This window comes from Anas acuta, chromosome 4 (genome assembly GCF_963932015.1).
Source record: "Anas acuta chromosome 4, bAnaAcu1.1, whole genome shotgun sequence".
NCBI classification, from domain to species: domain Eukaryota; kingdom Metazoa; phylum Chordata; class Aves; order Anseriformes; family Anatidae; genus Anas; species Anas acuta.
In genome coordinates, this window is record NC_088982.1 from 65,132,892 (window position 1) to 65,142,931 (window position 10,040).

General features: G+C 38.2%; 1 long non-coding RNA gene across 2 annotated transcripts; it reads right to left on the reverse strand.

Annotated features, from left to right (window-relative positions):
• Window positions 1-410: 410 nt before the first annotated feature.
• Window positions 411-7,212, reverse strand: LOC137856386 (uncharacterized). 2 transcript variants are annotated; one of them, XR_011096414.1, is made up of 3 exons: window positions 6,826-7,212; window positions 2,147-2,292; window positions 411-1,362 (listed from the first exon to the last, which is right to left on the reverse strand). It is a non-coding gene; the product is annotated as an uncharacterized lncRNA (long non-coding RNA). The 2 variants fall into 2 exon arrangements; XR_011096413.1 differs by lacking the exon at window positions 2,147-2,292.
• Window positions 7,213-10,040: the final 2,828 nt, after the last annotated feature.

Consider the following 10,040-nt stretch of genomic DNA (forward strand, 5'->3'; position numbering starts at 1 on the left):
GCACATATAATTTGTTTGGAATAAATCAGCAATTTACTAGAGTAACATTTTTTTTTTTAAAGTTAAATATAATCCATATTTTTGTTTTGAAGTTTTATCTGAACTGCTACTGTAGCTCACAAAGACTGCATGAATTATAAAGTATCAGCTACAGTATTGTTTATAACCTGCATTTTAGAGCTTTGGCCATTCATCTCCTAGGATACTGTTTAATATAAAGCTTCAAAGGGTAACTGGAATCCATGATTTTAATAAATTATACCATAATAACAATAGAATAGCATTCCTATCAAATGCAGATTTTATGTTACTCATTACTAAGTTTTCCAGTAAGAGTTGTAACAACTGACAGGTGCAGATTGTTTATTTAACACAGTGGGCAAGCATCACATGAATTGAATGAGACATCATAAACATATGGTTGGGATTTTATTGACAGATAAAGTTTAAATAATTTCCTGTTTTACAGAGAGCATACCTGACCATAAAGAAAAGAGCTTTGTAAAATAAACATTGCTTGAAACATGTTTCAAATTAGATAAATGTCTTAGAGGTTTTATAGCTCAGTAATATGTAAGATATAATACTTTTACCTACTAGTTATAGGAAATGATTGTCTGAAAACTTTTGTTTTCTCTAGTAGGGATACATCAGAAAACCAGCAATATCATCACACCAAAGGGACTGAAATTCTTGCAGTTACCTAGAATGACCTTCCTGATAGCCCCAGGGACTCCTGTTTTTCCCTACCCTACAGGGCTACCCCTGCTGCTTCTTCCTAGCCCATCCCTTCTGAAGAGTTTGTAGCCATCCATCGGAGCACTCCAGTTTTGCAAGCCAACCATTACATGTATTTTTGGGGGCCTCAAATGCAGTACTCAGCAATATTTTCACACTGATGTACCTTACAGCCCGTGGTGAGTAAGCACAGTGTTTATCCATCCTGTCATAATGTGATTTGAGTTGGTAGTTGCTGATGGGCTCCCCACATTTCTTTTAAATAAACACCTGTCATCAGAATCATTTTTAACACCTCTTCTCCCCATGTCATGACTAGCCCACTGCCTAAACCCAAGTGCTTGGCTACTGTTAACATTTTAGTATCTGAGCGCTGCTAACAAACTATCACAAAAATCTTTTGGGTGAAAGCTATAGAGTGCGCCACAGGAACTTCAAAGAGGCAGGATCCCCTGCTCCTGCGTGGGCTCCTCTCCATGGGCTGCAGCTCCGGCCCAGGGCCTGCTCCTGCAGGGGCTCTCCATGGGCCGCAGCCTCCTCCAGGCCACATCCACCTGCTCCACCGGGGGCTCCTCCATGGGCTGCAGTGTGGAGATCTGCTCTGCTGTGGGATGCAGATTACCTCTGCAATTAAACAGAAAACCATCCAGTGGGTGAAGCATTCATTAAAATCTTCCCACAGTCCTATTTTTTGACAGCTCCATCGCATGGATATACATGTAGACTGATCAAATGGTGGCTAACTGAATTAAATTAATTATGGATCCTCATCTTAAGCGTTAAAAATGTTTATCCTAGAGAAATTAAAAGTCACTTTAAACAAAGAGCTCTGTTGTCAGTCAAGTGACTGTCTCAAAGGTTAGAAAATAATCTGAAATTATCACGAACTTTTTATTCTCAGATGACGGGATACAGTGTTAATGGTAACTCTGGAAATCATTGCCAGATTTACTGTTCTAGGATGTTAGATGCTCTTTGCTGTTCCTCATTCATGAAGGTTTCAATTTCCTTCACAAATAATACATATTTCTTTCTTTCCCACCTGGATGGGAAACACCACACTACTATGCATTATCTTTTTTGACACCGATTTCCTTTTATGGGGCAGATTTCCAACATAAAAGAAAATATAAGGCTACTTAATAACAGCACAGGAAAAACTCTTGGCTGGCAAAGAAGCACTGCAGCAGCTGATCCATGTGATCTTCCTTTTTTCTGTAACTGAGGAAATTCATCATAATGACAGGCACACTCAAAAGAAGATCCATAGTCTCTCTTCTAGTCATGTATCCATGGAGCATGTATTAGAGACAAAGTTCACCCCTCCCTCTTCCACACAAATTTATGGCTATTATCTGACACTCAAAGCACAGAGAGCTGAAGAGACTGGATCTGACAGCATACATACTATTCTCTTTCTTCTGCTGTTCTGGATGAACACTCTGAATTGGTTTCTTCTAATAAGATGTTTTCACCAGCAGCTGACTTGTTTCCTCAACCAACACTTGACAAAGCGAATGCTCCAGACTCCGCTTAGCTGCATTTTTCTCAAATCTAAAAGTAATTCAGTATTTTATTATTCTGAAGAATGTCTTTATGGTCCTCAAAAATACCTGGCCAATCAATTATTCCACTATTGTTTAACCCAACAGGCATTTGTGCCACACAACCACTTACTCACTCTCCCCAAGTGGGATGGGGGACAGAACTGGAAAGGTAAAAGTGTGAGAACTCATGGATTAAGGTAAAGCAAAAGCTGTGCTTGCAAGCAAAGCAAAACAATGAATTCCACTTGCTACTTTCCATCAGCAGGCAGATGTTTGGTAGCTTTTTTTTTTTCCTCTCCACATTAGAAGTCCTGCATTTCCTGAGTTAAGTAAACAATAAAATAATTCAATATTGTGCTTAGAGAGGTTTATTTCTGCCTCTCCTGTGGAGAGTGCTTGGAAAGGGAATATGGGAGCTACAGTAAGGTCATACACTATTGCCCTTTTGGCTCACTGATGGCGTGCTTGGGACTAAGCATGAAGCTGGACATTGTGTAATTTGATTTCCTCAAATGGCATTAGAGAAGTGCCAGGTAGAGTTTTTCCTCATGATTCTCAAGGTAGTTTTCAAAAACACGTAGAAAGAGGGAGAACAAACATTAAAGCCTCTTTCCACTCTGAAAACATTGATCTGTCTTATCAGCCAGGGTAGTCAGTAAAACAAAGGAATGGACCACAGACTTCTGACTGGATATTGACTGGTCCCAGGCAAGTAACTGACTGAGGATCTGGAAGTAACGTTTGTTTTCTTGATCAGCCAGATTATTACTTCTATTGTGTCCACTTGCTGTTCCTTTGTAAATAGCTGAGTTTGGAGGAGGTGATCCTTGAATATTAAACAGATTTTCTTAGTCCCTCTTCCCTCCAGGACTTTGTCAGATCCCCAAAGAGGCCAAAGTTTGCTCTTTCGAAGTCCAGGGTAATGAGCTAGCTGTGCACCCTCCTTGCTGCCCTCAGAATCCTAAACCACACCATTTCATGGGCACTGCAGACAAGGCTGCCCTTGAACTTCACAGTTCAATTCCAGGCCCATCCCCCAGGTCCTTTCACTTTCCACCGGCTGCAAACTGTGATTAAGACTTTTAGAATCTTCATCCTATCAGATGGGTATAAAACAACTCCAGGATTTGTCACAGCAAACATGGCCTTAGACACCTGGACAATTAATACCTGGAAAGTGTATACCAGCATCCCCATCTCTACCGTACAGCTCCAGATTTACAGTCCTAATCCCCCTTTAGAGACATAAGCAAAACTGAGCTTCTTCTGGACAGGATAGAACAAATATGATTCTTTCCATGATATAGGAAAGTAAAATGGACAGTTAGTGAAGAGGATAGCAGAAAAATAAAAAGTATTTCACCCTCTCAGCTTTCCATGGTACTAACTGCTGAAGAATGAGACAGATAAAGATGTCATTGTTTGCTTTCTAATGGCTCTATCAAATACTTACACTTTTTATTCTTCATAGATACAGGTTGTTTCATTAAATACATTATTGGTTAATTTAGCTTCCGTACATTTTCTGTGGGGTTACAAACTCCTTACACCCAGGCTCAAATCATTCTTTCATTCCACGTTTCCTTTTTCCTGACTGCCATAACTCCATTGTTCTGGCTTTTAACTCTTCTACCAAAACAACAATTGCTGCATAAAATGCTTTTGTTGTCCATTTGCAAGAGGTGACCTTCCTTTTCCCTTTGCCACAAGTCCCCAGATGAAAGAGTAATCTTTCATGGCTGAATGACTTTCAATAAGACAAAAGCAGAGTGAAAACCTGCTATTAAAGCTTCTGTCTATAAACAATTACTTGTCTTAATAGGAATTAATATAAGAACTAATCCATTACAGAAAGAAACTGAAACCATTGCAAATCCTGTGTTGCAGCTGTAATTTCCTCCTGCAAATAGAGCTGTGGAGCTGCTAAACAAATTGGGCACTCTTCACCAGGGAGGTTACCAACAGAGTTTAAGTGCAAAACCAAGCTATAATAGTATTCATGGGTGATATATCATATTTTTATATATATTTTTTGTGTACATATATATATGATTACTTTTTAGTTATGAAGACTGAAAATAGATGATGACAGACATAAGATGCATGCTATATGCATTTTAGTGGCCTGTTAACAATACAAACTTTACACATGATTTCAAATATTGGAAAAATGACCAGGGTGTGCAGAAGACTAGAAAAAAAATCACAATGAGCTAGGTAATCATTTTTATTTGTAGAATTTCTAATGAACTGTCTGTGCATTAGAGTAACAACTACACAGAACAAACTACTCAGAGATGCTGAGCACTAGCATAATCAGTTAGATTAAATGCAACCTAGTGAACCACTAATCAGATTACATTTCAGTGAGCTAATCAATGCAATACTATGATTACATGGAGTTAGAATAGATTATTAGAATGGAAATAAGAACAGTCATTTAGATAGACTTAATAATTTGTCTTTTCTCATTTTTACGTTTCTTAATATACAAGCTCAGTGGCACTAGCTTTTATTTATTACATTCTGTTTATCTGCTATTCACTTGGATAACTTTGTTCATCTAAGCAGAGGGATTAGGAGAAGTTTATTCCCTGCCAAACTAGCAGCAACTATTTTTAAACTAGCAAGCTATTTCTATTAAATATTGCCTCACTTGTTTTAAATATATGTATATATATGTATTTAAATTGGTGGTACCATGTAAAATACTGTGCTTAAGTGTAATTAGATGAAAACTGTTTTACTTTCCTGTCTTAAGAAAAATCAGTCTTACTGATCCAGAGTTTAATTTGCTCCAGTCTGCTATCTACAATTGTAGAATATTTCTATTTTTTCCAGTCGTTTTCAGAATTTTGTGTATCCTGGGGCCGTATGACAAAAACATTTGAACAACTCACTTTTAAAAAGCAAAATTGATTCATTTGTTATTCCCTGGTTATGACATTAAAGGTACCTCAATCTGATGTTTATTCAATATTATGTATACATGTATATAAAAATCTTTGACACCTTAAGATCTGGGATGGAGGAGACCCTGTTTTTCTGGTCCTTGTGTCTTTTATAACCCTTAGGGTCCTATTCTACTTCTAGTTTCCTTATTTAACTATTTATTTCTATAGGTTAAACTAGCTTCTGCTGCAACCTTTGTGAACACTTAGGTAAACTGTGCTGAATTTAATCCCATTCTCTCAGTTTCATCTTTTCTTTTTCTCTCCACAAGACTTTGTTCTAATTTCCTTTCCATGGTCACTATCTGCCCGAGCAGCAGCAATTTTTGCTTTATCATTATTTTATGATCTCCTGATATCTTTTTTAATATCCCCCTACTGCAAGTTTTTTATTCTTTCTATTAAAATAAACAACAATTAGAATACTACTGCTACATTTTAATATTAAAAAAAAAGAATAAGCAGATAAATCCAACTGAAATAAAATCTAAACGCTATTTTCAAGCAAATCAGTGTGAAATGCTTGGTGGCATCAACCTGGTTTTCACCATATTTTTGAAGGTTTGAAGGCTAATCTACTTCTAAGCAAGATTTCAGGTTAGGAATCCTCTCCTTGTATACAAATGATCAAAGCTTTTGTAACTGTTCCTAAAAGCAGAACAGTTGGTATGGCTGTCCTTGCTCTGCTTGACATACATTCAAACAACATAGTGATGGTAGCATATGGCATAATAAACCAGCAGCCAGTCCAAACCAGCAATCACAAAAGCATGATATGGAGAAAAGAAAAAATTGAGTCCATAACCTAGTTTGTCTGTTTTTAATCTGAGTTTACAGTGTTTTGTCACCTAGTACAGTCAAGCCTGTTAGCCCAAATACATGAGTTCAAGCACTTAGAAAAATTACAGTTGTAAAAATCTCCAGCAACCTCACTGTAGAGTAGTCAGTCACGGTATGAATAGGAAGAGATCAACAAGCACTGATACTAATCACCCTTGCTCATTTGTTTCTTGCTTAGGAATAATAGAAAGCAATTATTCTATGCTTTTCTGATTTTCTATGGCTGAAAAAATGAATATACAAGGTCAACTCTACAAGTGCCTGCTACAATAACTTAGTCAGCAGAGTTTGGTAGGACTGAAGAAGCATAGCACGATGGTCTTGTACATGGAGACAGACAGCAGCTATTTCTTGGTATACCCAAGCCTTTTTTAGATTCTTCGCACTAACTGCTCAGAAATGAATTTGACTTACACATTTCAAATATTTAGTTATGGGACTGAGGTTCCAGAATAGTTTTTCAGCAGAATCATGAAGATAACCCACCACAACTGTATTCCAAAATGGTTTAAAGCCACTATAAAAGTGGTTTGGAATGGGCAGTTGTAACATCAGGTGACTGGGAGCCCTCTCCATGTACAGCACTCATTCCTGGTTGACTGTCTTATCAATCTGAATGGGCATTTTTGCTGACCTACATGAAAAAACATGCACTCAAACAGGAAAAAAAAAACAACAAAAAACACACAAAACAAACAGCAACAAAACAAACAGATGCCTCCACAGGAGGTTTCTTGGTGTGAACTTACACACTGATGGTGACAGGTATTATTTCTTCCATTTCTCTTCTTTATGCAGATTAGTTTCAGGTAGATTGCATCCACTAGCAACAGAACTCACAGCATGCAACGACTTCAAGGTGAGTTTGATTTGCTTTCCAGAAAGTTATACTTGCCCCCAAAAGCCTATAGTAGGTTATCTAAAAGTGGATAATAGAGGGTAGTTCAGAGAAGAAGTTCATCTCTGTTTTCCTCAAAAGGAAGTAAAGCCCTACGTATTTGCCCATCAGTGGTACAGGACCACTACTTTGTTTTCCCTAGCCTTCTATTCAAAAAAGGACTAACAGTCCATTAATTAAATTAATACACTGAACCACAACAGACAGTAACACGTAGATTTCACAACAAAGTCACAACGCTGTCAGAATTACCTTAAGAATCCCTGCCTCTTTTTGTAAGGCTCAGAACACCTGTGAATCACTTACCAATAGAAGATAATTAGCTTCTAATTAACAATTACACCTGTCACAGCAACTTTCTATCATTTAACATTTTATAGTTTTCCCAGCTTAGCCTGTTCTGAGCTATGAATGAACAGCTTTGCCTTACCCTTTTCTACTAACCATATTTGCCTTGGCTAATATTAGACTGCCACCCAGAAAAAAAAAATCTTGGCATGAAATATTTCTGAATGGAGATTCTGAGTACTGATGCTCTTGTACAGCCTTGTGTGTTAGACACCACATCGTGTTATACTGTTGTGGATCACTCTTTCTAGGGTTGTATCTCTCCAGGTACATAGACAAGATGAAAACACCTTTTCTAATATATTTTTAATTTTTAATGAAATTCTGATTAAGGCCAGAGCAACACAAAACTTAAGTCAGTAAAGAGCTCTGAGGACATGGTAGCAACTTGACTGAATATATGGGAAGCAGCTAGGTTGTACTTAACAGTGCATAATTTAGTAGAAAAAAAATAAAAAAAAAAAGAAGTATGAGATCATAGCTTCCCATATAGTTTCCCATTTCTTCCCTCACAATAGAAAGATTTACTGTGACATTTTCTAGTTCACTCACTTCCAGACAAGAGAGAAAAGCATCCTAAGGTGATGTCATGCAGAATTTCCTTCAACAAGTGGATTCAAGACTGTTCTCTTCTGTCTGCCTCTTACGTGTATGTTACTTTCACCAAGTAATATGCAGCACGACATAACCTAGAGTGTTGCCCAGTCCATCCGCAAGGTAGTGTTCTTCTATGTCCTGCATCTGCATGAGTATGATCCCCTCAAAATAGGAAGGGTAAGGAAAGCAGATTCATTCCCTAATATGAAACCTGTTTTGACTGGGTGTTTCCAGGGTGTATAATTTCTTAGTAATGGTCAAATATGTTCATGTTTTTTGAACTGAAGTGAGAGGAATTAGTTGATGCTGTTTTAGACAGTATCCAGTGAGGTGCAGCAAGAGTGGTGCTTATGGTGATATGAACCGTCACCCACTAGTCTATCCAATTATGTACCCACTCAGTAGGTATCTCTATCATGGGAACGTTAGATAACTCTGAAGTGGTTAAATGGAAACATATTCACGAATTCAAGGAATTTATTGATCTGACAATTTTCAGCAAGAGATTATAATAGGCACTACACCACCACACAGCACATCCACCTTCCTGAGAGATATTATGAAATAACTAGCAGTATTTCCACAATATTTTCAAATTTGGCAATGCTTCACAATGAGCATTAAAAAAACAGTATATGCAAACACAAAAAAGTAATCTGGATAAAGTCTCTTAGTCTGTATAACTTTCCCAGTTATATAATTCATTAAGTTAATTCATTAGTTTATTTCTTTCATTTATTTCATTTTGTTTAATTGATAATGATAGGACAAAGGGGAATGGTCTCAAACTAAAAGAGGGTAGATTTAGACTAGACATTAGGAGGATTCTTCACTCAAAGGGTAGTGAGGCACAGGAACAGGTTGCCAAGAGAAGCTATGGATGCCCCATCTCTGGAAGTGTTCAAGGCCAGGCTGGATGGGGCCTTGGCCAACCTGATCTAGTGGGTGGCATCCCTGCCTGTGGTGGGGGGGTCAGAGTAGATGATCTTTAGGGTCCCTTCCAACCTGAGACATTCTATGATTCTACGATTTCTTTTTCAAAGTCAGTTTGAGAGATGTGCACTCTACTGTTTCCCAATCCTGCTGCTAATCCAAACTGCTACACAACAGCAGTTTGGAGAGTAGTTTGGAGAGAGGAGTAAGAAACGAGGGAGAAACAGCCCTGCAGAAAAAAAGGTTGGTGAAGGAGGAGGAGAGCTGAGGGGGATCTTATTAGTCTGTATAAATACCTGAAAGGAATTTATCTCTTGCTGAAAATTGAAAAGAAGACAGAACCAGGCTCTTTTCAGTGGTGCTTGTGCCCGGTCAAGAATCACGGGGCATAAATTTGAACACAAGTGGTTTCATCTAAGCACCAGGAAGCACTTCTGTAATGTGCAAGGTGATGGAGCACTGGAATAAGTTGACCTGAAAGGTTGTGGAATCTCCTTCCTTGGAGATCTTCAAAAATTGTCTGGGAATGGTCCTGGACAACCTGCTCTGGGTGGCCCTGGTTGATCAGATGACCTCTAGAGCTCCCTTCCAGCCTTAACCTTCTATGATTCTATGAGTGGGACAGCTTCGAAGCCCCAGCATAGTGAAGTTAGAGAGGAAGCAATTTGTACAATAAGTCATGATGACTGGCAACTTCCACATAATTTACCAGTTCAACTGGTGAGTGAGTATAAGTCTTGTAACTCGGTCACTTCTGATCATATTTTGACCATTAAAATGGCAACTAATGGGTGTGGATCTTATAAATCCTTTCCCTATTCACCAGCTTAAGTTAAACAGCTTTTAGCTTTCACAGTGCTTGTCAAAACCTTTATAACATACTTCACATACAAGGGATTTTGCTGCATTTCTTAAAATGAGTACATCTTTGCTGCAAGGTTAGAATAACCTTGGTTTTCCTTGCTATGATAACACTCCTTGCAGGTAATGCTTTGCTTGGAGCAGTTTGTTCTCACTTCTTCAGTGATTTTACAAGGTTCTCTTTATCTCTTCATCCCAGACTAATTCATTATAAATGTCTTCAGCCTGTCTCTGGTCTTGTCAGTGCTTGTACTAGAGCAGTTTGCTCAGCTGCTGCTGCTGCTACTGCGGTTTGCTGTATTTCAGGCAGCTGTTTCACATCCTCCA